The sequence below is a fragment of the Danio rerio genome, chromosome 23, assembly GCF_052040795.2.
Source record: "Danio rerio strain M-AB ecotype USA chromosome 23, GRCz13ab, whole genome shotgun sequence".
In the NCBI taxonomy this organism is placed as follows: domain Eukaryota; kingdom Metazoa; phylum Chordata; class Actinopteri; order Cypriniformes; family Danionidae; genus Danio; species Danio rerio.
This window is the reverse complement of record NC_141043.1, coordinates 10,583,378-10,596,501: the sequence shown is the minus strand read 5'-3', so window position 1 is coordinate 10,596,501 and position 13,124 is coordinate 10,583,378. Positions and strand designations below refer to the sequence as shown.

At 35.4% G+C, this 13,124-nt stretch overlaps 1 long non-coding RNA gene across 1 annotated transcript in view; it reads left to right on the top strand.

Annotated features, from left to right (window-relative positions):
* Positions 1-12,558, top strand: part of LOC147831228 (uncharacterized) — a 77,850-nt gene extending 65,292 nt beyond the window's left edge. Inside the window, exons 3-4 of the long non-coding RNA XR_015523241.1 lie at positions 10,439-10,514; positions 12,238-12,558. This is a non-coding gene — a long non-coding RNA (uncharacterized LOC147831228). The remainder of the gene's footprint in view (positions 1-10,438; positions 10,515-12,237) is intronic.
* The last annotated feature ends 566 nt before the right edge of the window (positions 12,559-13,124 follow it).

Genomic DNA, 13,124 nt, shown 5'->3' with positions numbered 1-13,124 from the left:
TGTAAATACTGCAGTGCTGCAGAGAAGAATAACAATCTCTGCACTGAAATACAATAACAAAAAACATTTTTGTCTATCCATTTAAATTCACAAAACTCAAATTTACATTGTATGTGTGTATGAGGGACAGATATAGTAGAAATGTCATAATCAGGTTTCATCATCAGATTCATTCCTTTTCTGCTGGTCTTATGCTGGGTTCACACCAAAAGCATGAATTAAGTCAATTGCATGAGTAGATTACACTAAAAGTCAATGCTAATGTATGAACAGAAACCACAATATGGATTGAATGATGCAAAATGCACAATGCGTTTAGCAATTCAACAGTGTCTACCACATAAGTTCAAACTGAACTCAAGTGACATGGAGCTCCCTCCTGATTCATTTCACTTTTTTTTTATGTTGTGTGACGCTGCTCAGGCAAAGACGAGCAAACACTGGGTTGCAGGCATTACTCATGGGAATTTTGTAGTGTCGCATTGCAATTTGTTTTTAATTTGTGTGACTTTTATAGGTGCCATATATTGCATTGATTTAATAAGTCAAATTGTTCTCTGATATCTACATAGGGATTATGGCTTTGGTAAAATCGAAAAATCTCCAGAAACGTTTTTTAAGCTCATTTATTACTCCATCAATTACCCATAAAGTCAGAAGGTCCATGATTGACCATATACTGTATGGTTTGTGTCGTGAATGTTAATGAGCCCGCTTTGACTTGCCGCTCCTACAAACACACACACACACACACACACACACACACACACACACACACACACACACACACACACACACACACACACACACACACAGCATGATGTAAGATAAACACCAACAAATATAAACTGTTGTTGCCCAGTAACGCACAGTAAACAAATTGGCACTCGGGTTTTCAAAATAAAAGTCCCACATGCATAGTAAGTGAAATGTAAAATAACCAAGGAAGGAAAATTATCATTGTTGTCTCACTAGAAAATGTTGCTTATCTAACGAAAATGCTTATCAAACGCTGTATGAGGCCTGCATATTTAGGATCTCAGAGCTTTTTTTATGATATCAGAGCTTGATGACATGGCTGCTCGTCAGGTCCGGATGAATGACCTAAAGTAGACATACATGCAAATGCGGAGGGCTTGGCCCGTGAGTCTCATCACTTGTTTTGTCTTCTGATTGGCCTGTTGTCCAACAGGGTTTTACGCTCGTGGAATTTCCATGAAAACAAGTAAACAATGGTGTCTGAGGCTTAAGGTATGCCCATTTCCATATACTGAGCTTTAATAATTCTACCATGCTTTGGTATACCCAGATTGTCATTGTAGGGCACCTTTAAGAAACCTAGAATTGAAAAATTATAATCAACCTGAAATCTCATGGTGGCGCAGCATGATTGCCTCACAGCAAGAAGGTCACTGATTTGAGCCCCTGCTGGGTCAGTTGGCATTTCTGTGTGGCGTTTGCATGTTCTTCCCGTGTTGTCATGGGTTTCCACCGGGTGCTCCAGTTTCCCCCACATTCCAAAGACATGTGCTATAGGTGAAGTGAATAAGCTAAATTGTCCGTAGCGATGTGTGTGTGTGTGAATGCAGTATATGGGTGTTTCCCAGTGTTGGGTTGCGGCTGGAAGGGCATCTGCTGCGTAAAAAATTTGCTGGAAAAGTTGGCAGTTCATTTCGCTGTGGTGACCCCTAATTAATAAAAGGACTAAGCCGAAAAGAAAATTAATGAATGGAATCGCATTTGGCGGTTGGGCGAGTGTTGATTACGTCTATAGAGAGTCCTCGTAAACCACCAATACCAACAGTGTGTGTGTAGCAACAGAAAGTGTTGGCTTATGACTGTGAGAATATTTTCAGCCTTTGTGTTGAAAGATGAATTACCAGAACACCAGGAAGGACTTTTCGTGCATGTCTGTGACATTTAGGCGGACAGTGGCATCTTCACCATGTCTGGAGGCTCTGTAAGAAGGTCAAGAAAATCCCGTCCGATGATTCAGTGGTGCATTCATCTGGCCGGGACCCCAGAGTCGTATTACCCAGCATTCTTGGAGACATAATAAACTGCATAATGATGTTTCACAGCTGGGCACGAGAGGGATAGAAGCTGTAGGAACATGGGCCTCCTTACTCATTTTGGTGCACTGATTTATTATTTGGTTCCAGACATTGACAACAAGCACTCCTTGTGTTGCTCTCATCACTTCTGAAATGTTCCAGTTTAAATGTGGCAGACTGGAATTTTCACCATTACAATGTTATAGTGTTTTAGTTGGTTTCCATGGTATTGCTGTATGGTTTCTAAGGTGTTTAATTTGTCTATATAGGATTGTAATGAAGTTGCTTTGGAACAGAGGTGTCTAAATGGCATGAGTCTGTATTTATTGTATTCATTTTAAATATAATAAAGGGATAGTTCATCAAAAAATGTAAATTACCTTATTATGTACTCCCCCTCATGTGTTTTTTTAACATGTTTGAATTTCTTCTGTTGAACACACAAAAGAAGATATTTTTAAGAATGCTGGTTGCTGGGGCTCATTGACTGTCATTCATTCATTCATTTTCTTTTCAGTTTAGTCCCTTTTTTAATCTGGGGTCGCCACAGCGGAATGAACGGCCAACTTATCCAGCACATGTTTTACACAGCGAATGCCCTTCCAGCTGCAACTCATCACTGGGAAACATCCATACACACTTATTCACTATGGACAATTTAACTTAACCAAATCACCTATAGCGCATGTCTATGGACTCTGGGGGAAACCGGAGCACCTGGAGGAAACCCAAGGGGACAACATGCAAACTCCACACAGAAATGCCAACTGACCCAGCCGAGGCTAAAACCAGCGACCTTCTTGCTGTGAGGCGACAACGCTACCCACTGTGCCACTGTGCCATCCTCATAGACCTTTTATAGTATAAAAAATACTACAAAAATTAGCTACCAGCATTTTTCTAAATATCTTCTTTTGTGTCCAACAGAAGAAAGAATTTCAGTTAAGTTTTAGACGAGTGAATAAATGATGGCAGAACTTAAATGTCAAAAGAGCTTTGACTCTTAATTTTATAATTTGTAAAAATTTTAATCTCTTTAAGATTGTTAATAACACTAAGTATTTTATTATAATAAATATTTTAATTTAAATTAGTTTATTTGATCAAAATATAAATATTCAGAATGTTAAATATCTTATAAAACATTAATGATTTGATTTAGTGAATTGTTAAATTGGAATTTTTAGAAAAAAAAAAAAAGTGGAAATATAAAGAATAAAACTAAAATCAGTAGCCCATGACTGTGAATCGGCATATTACAGTTTAGGTTGAGGTTTGTTATTTTATTTAAAATATATATAATAGCAATACTAATATAAACTTATATTACAGTTAATCATAATTGGATTTAAGATATGTTCAAGTAAACAAGTAGAATATAAAGAATGAATCTTAAAAACTCAGGGTAGATTTGTTGTATTAATAATACTTAAATACATTTGTTAGCTTAAAACAGCATTGCCAAATAAAACATCTTTTATATTATTTAATTTCATTTAATTTTCCTTTGGCTTAATTTCTTTATTTATCAGGGGTCACCATAGCAGAATGAACCACCAACTTATCCAGCAAATGTTTTACGCTGCAGATGCCCTTCCAGATGCAACTTAGTACTGGGAAACACCCATACGCACTCACATTCACAGTCATACACTACAGCCAATTTAGCTTATTTAATTCACCTATAGCGCATGTTTGGACTGTGGGGGAAACCGGAGCACCCGGAGGAAACCCACGCTTAAACAGGGAGAACATGCAAACTCCACACAGAAATGCTAACTGGCTCAGCCGAGACTCAAACCAGCGACGTTATGTATATTTATAATTTACAAAAGATACATTATCAATGTTAATATAAACTCATATTAAAGTTAGTCATGAACAATATAAGTACAGATCATTTTATTTAGATAATTATCTAATAGATTTGAATTCAAGGCATGTTAAATAAAAAATATATAATTAAATCTAAACACTTAGGGTTGATTTGTTATTGTAATAATAATTATTAATTCCCTAATTTTAATAATTTATTAGCTTAAACATTAACAAAATGGGCGACGCAGTGGCGCAGTAGGTAGTGCTGTCACCTCACAGCAAGAAGGTCGCTGGGTCGTTGGTTTGATCCTTGGCTCAGTTGGTGTTTCTGTGTGGAGTTTACATATTTTCCCTGCATTCGCGTGGGTTTCCTCCGGGTGCTCCACTTTCCCCCACAGTCTAAAGACATGTGGTACAGGTGAATTGGGTAAGCTAAATTGTCCGTTGTGTATGAGTGTGTGTGTGGATAATTCCCAGAGATGGGTTGCGGCTGGAAGGGCAAAACTTGCTGGATAAGTTGTCGGTTCATTCCGCTGTGGCGAACCCAGATTAGTAAAGGGACTAAGCCGACAAGAAAATGAATGAATGAATGAACAAAATGAAGCTTTTATTGAAATTAAGATTAAAATTATTTAAAAGGAATTCCTTATCATTTCAACCTTAATTTACACTTATTTGATTAAATATTTGTCTATTAATTTGATATTTTATCTAATATTTACATTTCATATTTTTATTATAATTATTACACTCTATTTGTTATTTCTTTCAAATCTAATTAAATTATTTCAGCTAAATTTCAATCAACAACCCCCCCCACACACACACACACACACACACAGTTTTAGTTAACAGCATCAAGACTGTTTCACAATTTTTTGTCCTGTCTTTTGAGAAACATCAAAACAACGCCCAGCCTCAGAGCTCTCTCAAAAAACCCCAATTGTAGGAGGGCTTGGCTTTGATCTGGCAACCCTGCTGACCTCTCCCGCTCTCCCTCCATTGCTTATGACTGATACTTTAGTCAGAAAAATACCTCATATGTTTGTGGAGAGTGGCACTGTTGTATGAAAGTAAATGTCCAGTGTGAAGGCCATGCATCAGCCGCGCATGTCTCAGGTATTAGTTGACGGGAATGAGCTGAAAATGACACACACATCTCTGGGTTTTAATCAGTGTGTGTGACTAAGGATGAAACATTCGACTCTGCAGGCCTCGCTATTGTATTTCATTCATTCAGTCTCAGTCATTGTCTTATTATTTAAAGGTTTGGTTCTGCCCCTGATTCAGTGTGCATGCGTGTGTGTGTCTGTTGACTTTTCCATGAGTACAGGAAGATAGGGGGTAACCTCTGAAATTGGGTTCCTGTTAATGTTTTTGTCCTGCTCTACAGGAACTTCCACCTCAGCGAAAGACAATCCAGTCTGAGGTCTTGTAGGCTCCGGGGGTCAACGATAGGGATGGGCGATGCTTTGCTTTTTAATGGAATGCATAGAACCAGCAATGCCAGTATTGCAGATACCTGTACCTGTTTTTTGAAGGAAAACATTCCTGATTCTGAGGAGTGCAATGAGTAATTCATTATAGCATTTACACAATGTGGCTTGTGTTGTTGTTGTTTTTGTTGTTGTTGTTTTTTTGGTTTATATTGATATAATATGTAAATAGCAATCTATGTGTCACGCTGAAAAAAAGGATTCATTGGGTTTACTAAATCTTTTTAAGGTGACTGGTTGCAAACAATTTATATATCTAGATTTAGACAATCAAATTAAATTTAGCAATGTTCAACTTAATTTAATTGTTTAAATATAGCCAATATAAATTGTTTGCAATCAGTCACCTTAAAAAGATTTAATAACCCTAATGAATCAGTGCACCTAAAATTTTTTATTGATTTTTAATTAGTAAAATTAGCACACAGTTGAAGTCAGAATTATTAGCCCCCCTGAATTATTCACCCCCCTGTTTATTTTTTCCCCCAATTTCTGTTTAACGGAGAGCAAATTTTTTCCACACATTTCTAAACATAATAATTTTAAGAACTCATTTTTAAAAACTGATTTATTTTATCTTTGCCATGATGACAGTAAATAATATTTGACTACATATTTTTCAAGACACTTCTATACAGCTTGAAGTGACATTTGAAGGTTAACTCGATTAACTAGGTTAACTAGACAGGTTAGGGTAATTAGGCAAGTTATTGTAAATTGATGGTTTGTTCTGTAGACAATCGGATAGAAATAAAGGGGCTAATAAATTTGTCCTTTAAATGGTTCATAAAAAACTAAAAACTGCTTTTATTCTAGCCGAAATAAAACAAATAAGACTTTGCCCAGAAGAAAAAAATATTATCAGACATACTGTGAAAATTTCCTTTCTCTGTTAAACATAATTTGGGAAATATTTAAAAAAGAAAAAAAAATCAAAGGGGGGCTAATAATTCTGTATTAGCAATTTTAAAAAAATCATTATTTATAACACTTCTTTATTTATAACACTTCATGGTAGCTCAGTGGTTAGCACTGTCACCTCACAGCGAAAACGTTTCTGGTTCGAGTCCTGGCCGGGCATGTTTATATAAGTTTCCTCCAGTTGCTCTGGTTTCCTCCACAGTCCAAAGACATGCGCTATAGGTGAATTGGATAAACTAAACTGGCCGTAGTAAAAGTGTATGGTTGTTTCTCAGTACTGGTTGCGGCTGGAAGGGCATCCACTTCGTAAAACATATGCCAGAATAGTTGGCGGTTCATTCCACTGTGGCGACCCTTGGTAAATAAGGGACTAAGCCGAAGGAAAATGAATGAATGATGAATATCACTTGTTTGCACTCTATGGATGACCGGGCTTTCTTTTTCTTGACTGAGGCTCTGAATCTAGCTTCCCTATTTAATTGGACATGTATAATATTTTAGATTGTTCAAATCCTAGAGGGGACAGAAATGTAGAGGCTTTTTCTGTGGCAGGTCCTCGGTTATGGAACACCTTGGCCCTTGAGATTAGAATGGTCCCATCACTATCTATTTTTACATCACTTCTTAAAACGCACATTTTTAGCTTAACTATTTAATGTTACCTTAATAATCCTTTCTACTGCTACATTTTTACATTTTCTCTTGTCTTATTTCGATGTTTTTATATTTTGTCTTTTTACTTTACTTTGTCTTATATACAGCACTTTGGTCAGTCTTGTGACTGTTTTTAAATGTGCTCTATAAATAAATAAAAAATGAATAAATAAATTCCCTCCAAAATGTACTTTACGCTCGCCTATTTGTGAGGTGTGTATGTGTTTTATGATTCTAGATATTAAAGGTTTTTATCTATGTGAAATGTTTTAATTTGAATGTTTTACTTTTATTGTTATACAAAACTTTTTTCACTTCTGTATCTTTTTTTGTGGAGAATTAAGTTGTTAAAAGCGCTATATAAATATAAATGATTATTTTTATAATTATAATTCCATGTTCTAGGCGACGCAGTGGCGCAGTAGGTAGTTCTGTCGCCTCACAGCAATAAGGTCACTTGTTCGAGTCTCGGCTGGGTCAGTTGGGTTTCTCTGGTTTCCCCCACAGTCCCATGTATGCCGTACAGGTGCATTGAGTAGTCTAAATTTTCTGTAGCGTGTGAGTGTGTATGGATGTTTCCCAATATGAGTTGCAGCTGGAAGGGCATCAGCTGCGTAAAAACATGTGCTACACAAAACATGTGCAGCTTTTGAAGTGTTACCATCAGGACGCAGGTTTAGAACTCCTAAAGCCAGATGAAATGCTTATAAAAAGTCATTTATCCCAATTGCAGTTGTCTTAAATCGGATCACTGTTTGAAGTGAATGGGGTGGTTGTCAAGAATGATCTGCAGTAATATGTATGGGGATAATTTGGTTTTTAAACCTTTAACTTATGTTGTTGTTATTTTGTGATTGTTGCATGTATGCAATTGTTGTCTTAAATCCAGTTTTAAATAAAAATTTCCTGTCTCCAACGGACAATAAAGTTTAAACTAAACTAACTAAACTAATGACTACAATGACTACTAGTACTAAAACAACTATTAATAATAATTTATTACACTTTAGCTGGAAAACATATGCCAGAGTAATTGGCAGATCATTCCTCTGTGGAGGAAGGACAAAGACGAAGGATCAGTGAGTGAGTGAATTTATTACACTGAAAAAGAAGTGGGTTTTTCATTCAAAAACTGCAATTAATTTTACAATTAACTGCAAGAATTGAACACATTAAATGAAACGTTGAAGTAGAAAGATTGAAATAGTAGTTTCTTGTACTTCAAATTGTATTTAAATTAAATTGCTGATGAATCTTTAGTAATCCTATTTAAATAAGTACATTTGCATGAGAGTGTTGATCTTTCCAGAATGAGCACCATGTGGTTCAGGCAGTTTAACTTGAACACACAATGAAGAAAGTTCTGAAAAATGGAAATCTCCTTATCTTAGCAATTGTTTTAAAGCCCATGGGCGTATATTTTCCATTTACCAAACATGTTTTGCCATTCATCCAGGTGGTTTTCACAGTGGAGATCTTCAGGAATTTGACCTCCTGACACACTGAAAGACCAGTTGTTGAGAGAGTCAACACCCTCATGTGTGAATCCAGATCTTTGTGTTGGGGTGAAACTACTTGGGTGGTGATTGGGTGGGAACTGATTTGCTGTTCAGATGAGACTGTAACACTCAGATCTCACAGACACAGAATCTACAGGTCCAATATACCTAATTTGCATTCTTCATTTTGGGCTAAAAAGACATTAGAAATACCTAAACACCATATGTTATTAGTGAACGTCCTGGTGCTGAAAATATTAAATATGTTAATAAATGCTGCCGTGTCCAGCCAATAACATTGGCTATAAATATAATATGCTCACATCAAAAATGGAAGCAGTGAAAAAAGAGCTGTTCAACATTACAGAATAGAAGAAATTAACAATAGAAGATTTTCACATTAACAAATGTGGAGCCCATAAGATACACCTACCTGTTAGATACATCCTCACCCCTGACCAATTTGAGCTCAGATGTGTCTGGCAGACAGTGGGACTTTTTTCCAGAAGATTTGCTGCTTCGAACTGCGCAAACAAACTCCAAAGCAAAATTGATTGGGCCAAAGTTTATCCGAAATTACATCACATCAGACTGCACTTTTGAGTTTGTTGTTATTGGAGCTCCAAGGGAATAGTTCACCCAAAAATAGTAATTATCCAATAATTTACTTAACCTCAAAGCCATTGTTGATGTTTACACCTCAGACGAACACAACCAGAGTAATAATGAAGCGATAGTTCACACAATAATGAAAGTTTTCTCTCAGTCTTATCCAAATCTGTTTTAGTTTATTTTTCCTGCTGAACACAAAATACAGTGTTTGAAGATTGTTAGAAACATGTAAGTGTTGTAAGTAAATTTTCATGTAAGTTTTCAAGTTTTAAAAATACATTCTTTTGTATTTAACAGAAGAAACTCAAGCAAGTGAACGGTGAGGAAATAATGACAGAATTTTAGTTTTGGTGTGAACTATCCCTTTAATATCCTGTGGTGCTTGAGTTTCTAAAGCTTTAATAAGCACATCCATAATTAAAGTAATACACAAAAGAGTAATACACTCTAATATATAGAGTTAATAAATGCCTCTGAAGTAAAGTAATAGGTTTTTCAAGAGAAATATCTGCAGTATACTCGAGACTGTAAACTATTATCACTGTTACATGCTTGTATGAGGAAACCATATTGACTCAGTTCACTGTGTTCTTCACCCTTGTTTTAGGTTTATGCTACGAATGTAACAGCAACTAAAACTGAGCAGGCCATGTTTGATTTGGAGCTGATAGATGTTTAAAAACAGTTGCTCATGGTAAAACTAATTAGCTTCAAATTCTGAGAAAGTGTTGGAGGAGATGACACATCTGACCTGTAAACTGGTTGAAGCAAAAGGAATGGTGAATTTCCTGGGCTTTTACAGTGGAAATGAATAGATTTGTTTACTTATGGAGATCACTTTGCCTCAGAAGGCATTCATTAAACCAATTGAGTTGTTTGGAATGTTTTATCATAGATGAATTTGCTTTTTAGATATTTTAACCAGTTAAACTCTGCAGTTATTTTGGGATTTTCCTGGATTTTCCTGGAAAGCTTTTCAAATCAACATGCAGAGGTGTAAATGCAAAAATTTTGTATAATTTTAAAGAAAACCCTTTGAATTTTCATAAAACACTATTGAAAGTTTTTAAAATATCTGTATATGTTGTCTGTGTAATAATAAACACCTAAAAAAAAGAGGCGCTTTGTTAATTTTTTTTTTATAAACTCAAATTTGAAAGTGTACCCTTTAGGTTCTGTGTGGTCTAGGGTGCTGTAATTAATTTTGGTGGTTCTGGAACATAGATCATAGAAATAAAAGAAAAATGCCTCTACCATAATCTATGCAAAAGTTATTGTTTTCCAACTAATGAAAGGTGCTATACAAGCCACAGGGACCAATCATTGTTTTCATATTTCACTATTCTTTTGTTTGATCAAACATAATTCTCTGTGTTTGGACCAGGTCAGACATATAAAAGGATTACTTATGCACATCACCTCAAAAACAGAAGAAATGGCCCTGAAGCACACAGCATAAGGTAAGAGATGACAGCTGTCTGTGCTATCTGGGGCTGCTTATTGATCATAAATGTATTGTTTTCACTTCTGCGCCATGGAAACATCGCCATTCATTCAACAACTGTTTGATATGTGAATATAATTGAGTAAAAAGAATGCTAGAACCATATGAGCACCAGCAAGATCTTTCATTTGAGCTATAACTTGTACATGTGTCAAATGGAAAATATGAAAATTAACCAATGTAAAATACCTCGGGTATCCAAATACTGTGTATTTAAGTGTAAATAACTTTTGTACAGTAGAATACCGGTTATGGGGTCCGAATCTCTGGCAACATTTAAAGTTATAATTTATCACAAAAATTAATTAGATCATCATCAAGTGTTTCCAAATCTTTATGAGTTTCTTTATTCTGTTAAGCACAAAAGAAGATATTTTTAAGAATGCTGAAAGGATGTTAGAAACTTGTAACCATTGACTTCTATAGGAAATACAAACACTGTGGAAGTCAATGATTACCACTGTTCTACAAAGTATAATCTTTGAGAAGAAAGAAATATTTGAAACAAGTAAAGGGTGAGTAAATGATGACAAAATAGAATTTTTTGTTTTGAAATTCTGATCAAAACCGAATATTCTGGATGGACTTGGCCAAAATAAAAACTGAATTTTTGTTATAATAATTATGTATTATTTAATAATATAATTTTATAAGATTATTTTTAATTCAACTAAATAACTACATTTACTACATAACTACTTAAAAAAAACATTTTATTGACTGAACCGGTTGAGAGGCATACTTTTACAAGCATTGCCATGACAGCACAGTATAGCAATATTGCAAGCAGCAGGAGCAAATATACAACATAGAAATGTCCTGTCAGCTCATTATTTAAGCAGACGTTGCTTTTCCGATGAGCATGTGTAGCTCATGCATAGATAAGTATACATGAACTGAATATCCACAGAGCAGAATATTGATCTGTTTTGAACTTTGATTATGGCTTGCGCCTTCCACTACTTTAACGCTTTGGTCAGTGCAACAACAAACCAGCCGTTGCTTGGCGCAATTATTTGAACGGGTTTCATAGCGCAGTGCTTTCCGTGTCATGTAAGAAAACCATTTCCGTCTGTTCAGTGACTAAAGCAGAAGGGAGTGTGATTACTTGTGTTTTCTAATACCAACTACTGCAGATATTGCATGAGACACTGCAGATTCACACTTGATGATTTTCAAAACCATAATCATTAGTCCAACTAGAGCATGAAGATGTTTTTCTGTAAATCCACCTGTTGTTACTGCGAACATGTTTGTTCAGGTTTTGTTATCTTGTGTGAGGAGTTGTTCAGTATTGATCAAACACACCACCAAGACTCGCAGACATGCTCCCTCGGCAGCAGTGACCTCTGACCTGGGAGAGGCAGTTCCTGGCAAGCAACAGACCTGGATTGTGTTCGCACAGAAAACCCAAAGCCTCCCACTCATTCTGTCAAATCCCTCCCGCTGTCTTCGTGCCACTTTTTTTCTCTTTGGAATGTGTGCAGGCTAATATGAGTGAATAGATAACAGCGGAGGCTTATGGGTAGAGATTCTCATCCAAGCGTATGCTAAAACTAACAGGCTTTAGAGCACACTCCTGCCCATAAACCCCATTCTGGGTCTATTTTCTTATCTTGTTCACATTTGGTCGCTCCTGCTGTGTGCTTTTATTTGAGTATTTCATTTTCTGTTGACAGAAGGATGTTGGAACATGAGGGACTTCTTACATGACTTGGCAGCCTGCATGTCCTGAGAGAAAATCTGAAACAGGAGTATTCAATTAAAGCTCCGAGAGGTCCTGGCTCTAATATTGTTTCCAGCCAAGCTTCAGACTATCAAATATCAAAAACTGTATAGCCATGTATGTTAAAGGAAAATCCATTGTAAAGTGTGCAGTTATAATCCTACACTCTCTAGAAGAATGGTTATGTATTATGTAACAGTGATGATTTCTATGGTTTTATGAAGAACTTTTTTTTTTTATTTAAACATTTATTAAATTGTTCTTTTTGCAAAAACTCTAAATTAATTTTTTTTTGATGTTATTTACAAAAAATTGGCACTGTTGCAAAAGCTTTTGGAGCTCCAATTCTGAAACCTTTATTTACATGTAAAATTAAGAATTTATAAAATATGCAAATCATAAAAGTCATAAAAACGTGTTTAAAATATTTGTATGTTATTTTATATTACATTCAGGGCTGGACATTAACTTTTTTGATCACAATTTTGTTGTTGAGAAAATATATTTGCATAAATTTAACATCGGCATGGTAAAATTACTTGATTTAAGTTATGTGTTATTTCCACATGCCACAACACTAATGATTTAACTTTTTTCCCTCTGCCACAAACTTAAAAGAAAAAGTGTCAAACAAGCTAAATATTGCTGTATACATACACTTTTTATTCCACTAAATGTTCTTTTAAAAAACAACTGACATCTAAAAAAAATACTCTCATTTATCTAAAATTCTACACAGTAGTTTGTCCACACTAAAGGTCCCAGATCATCAGGTAACTATAGATAAACTATAGATAAATTATAGATAAACTGTATATAAACTATAGATAAACTGTATAT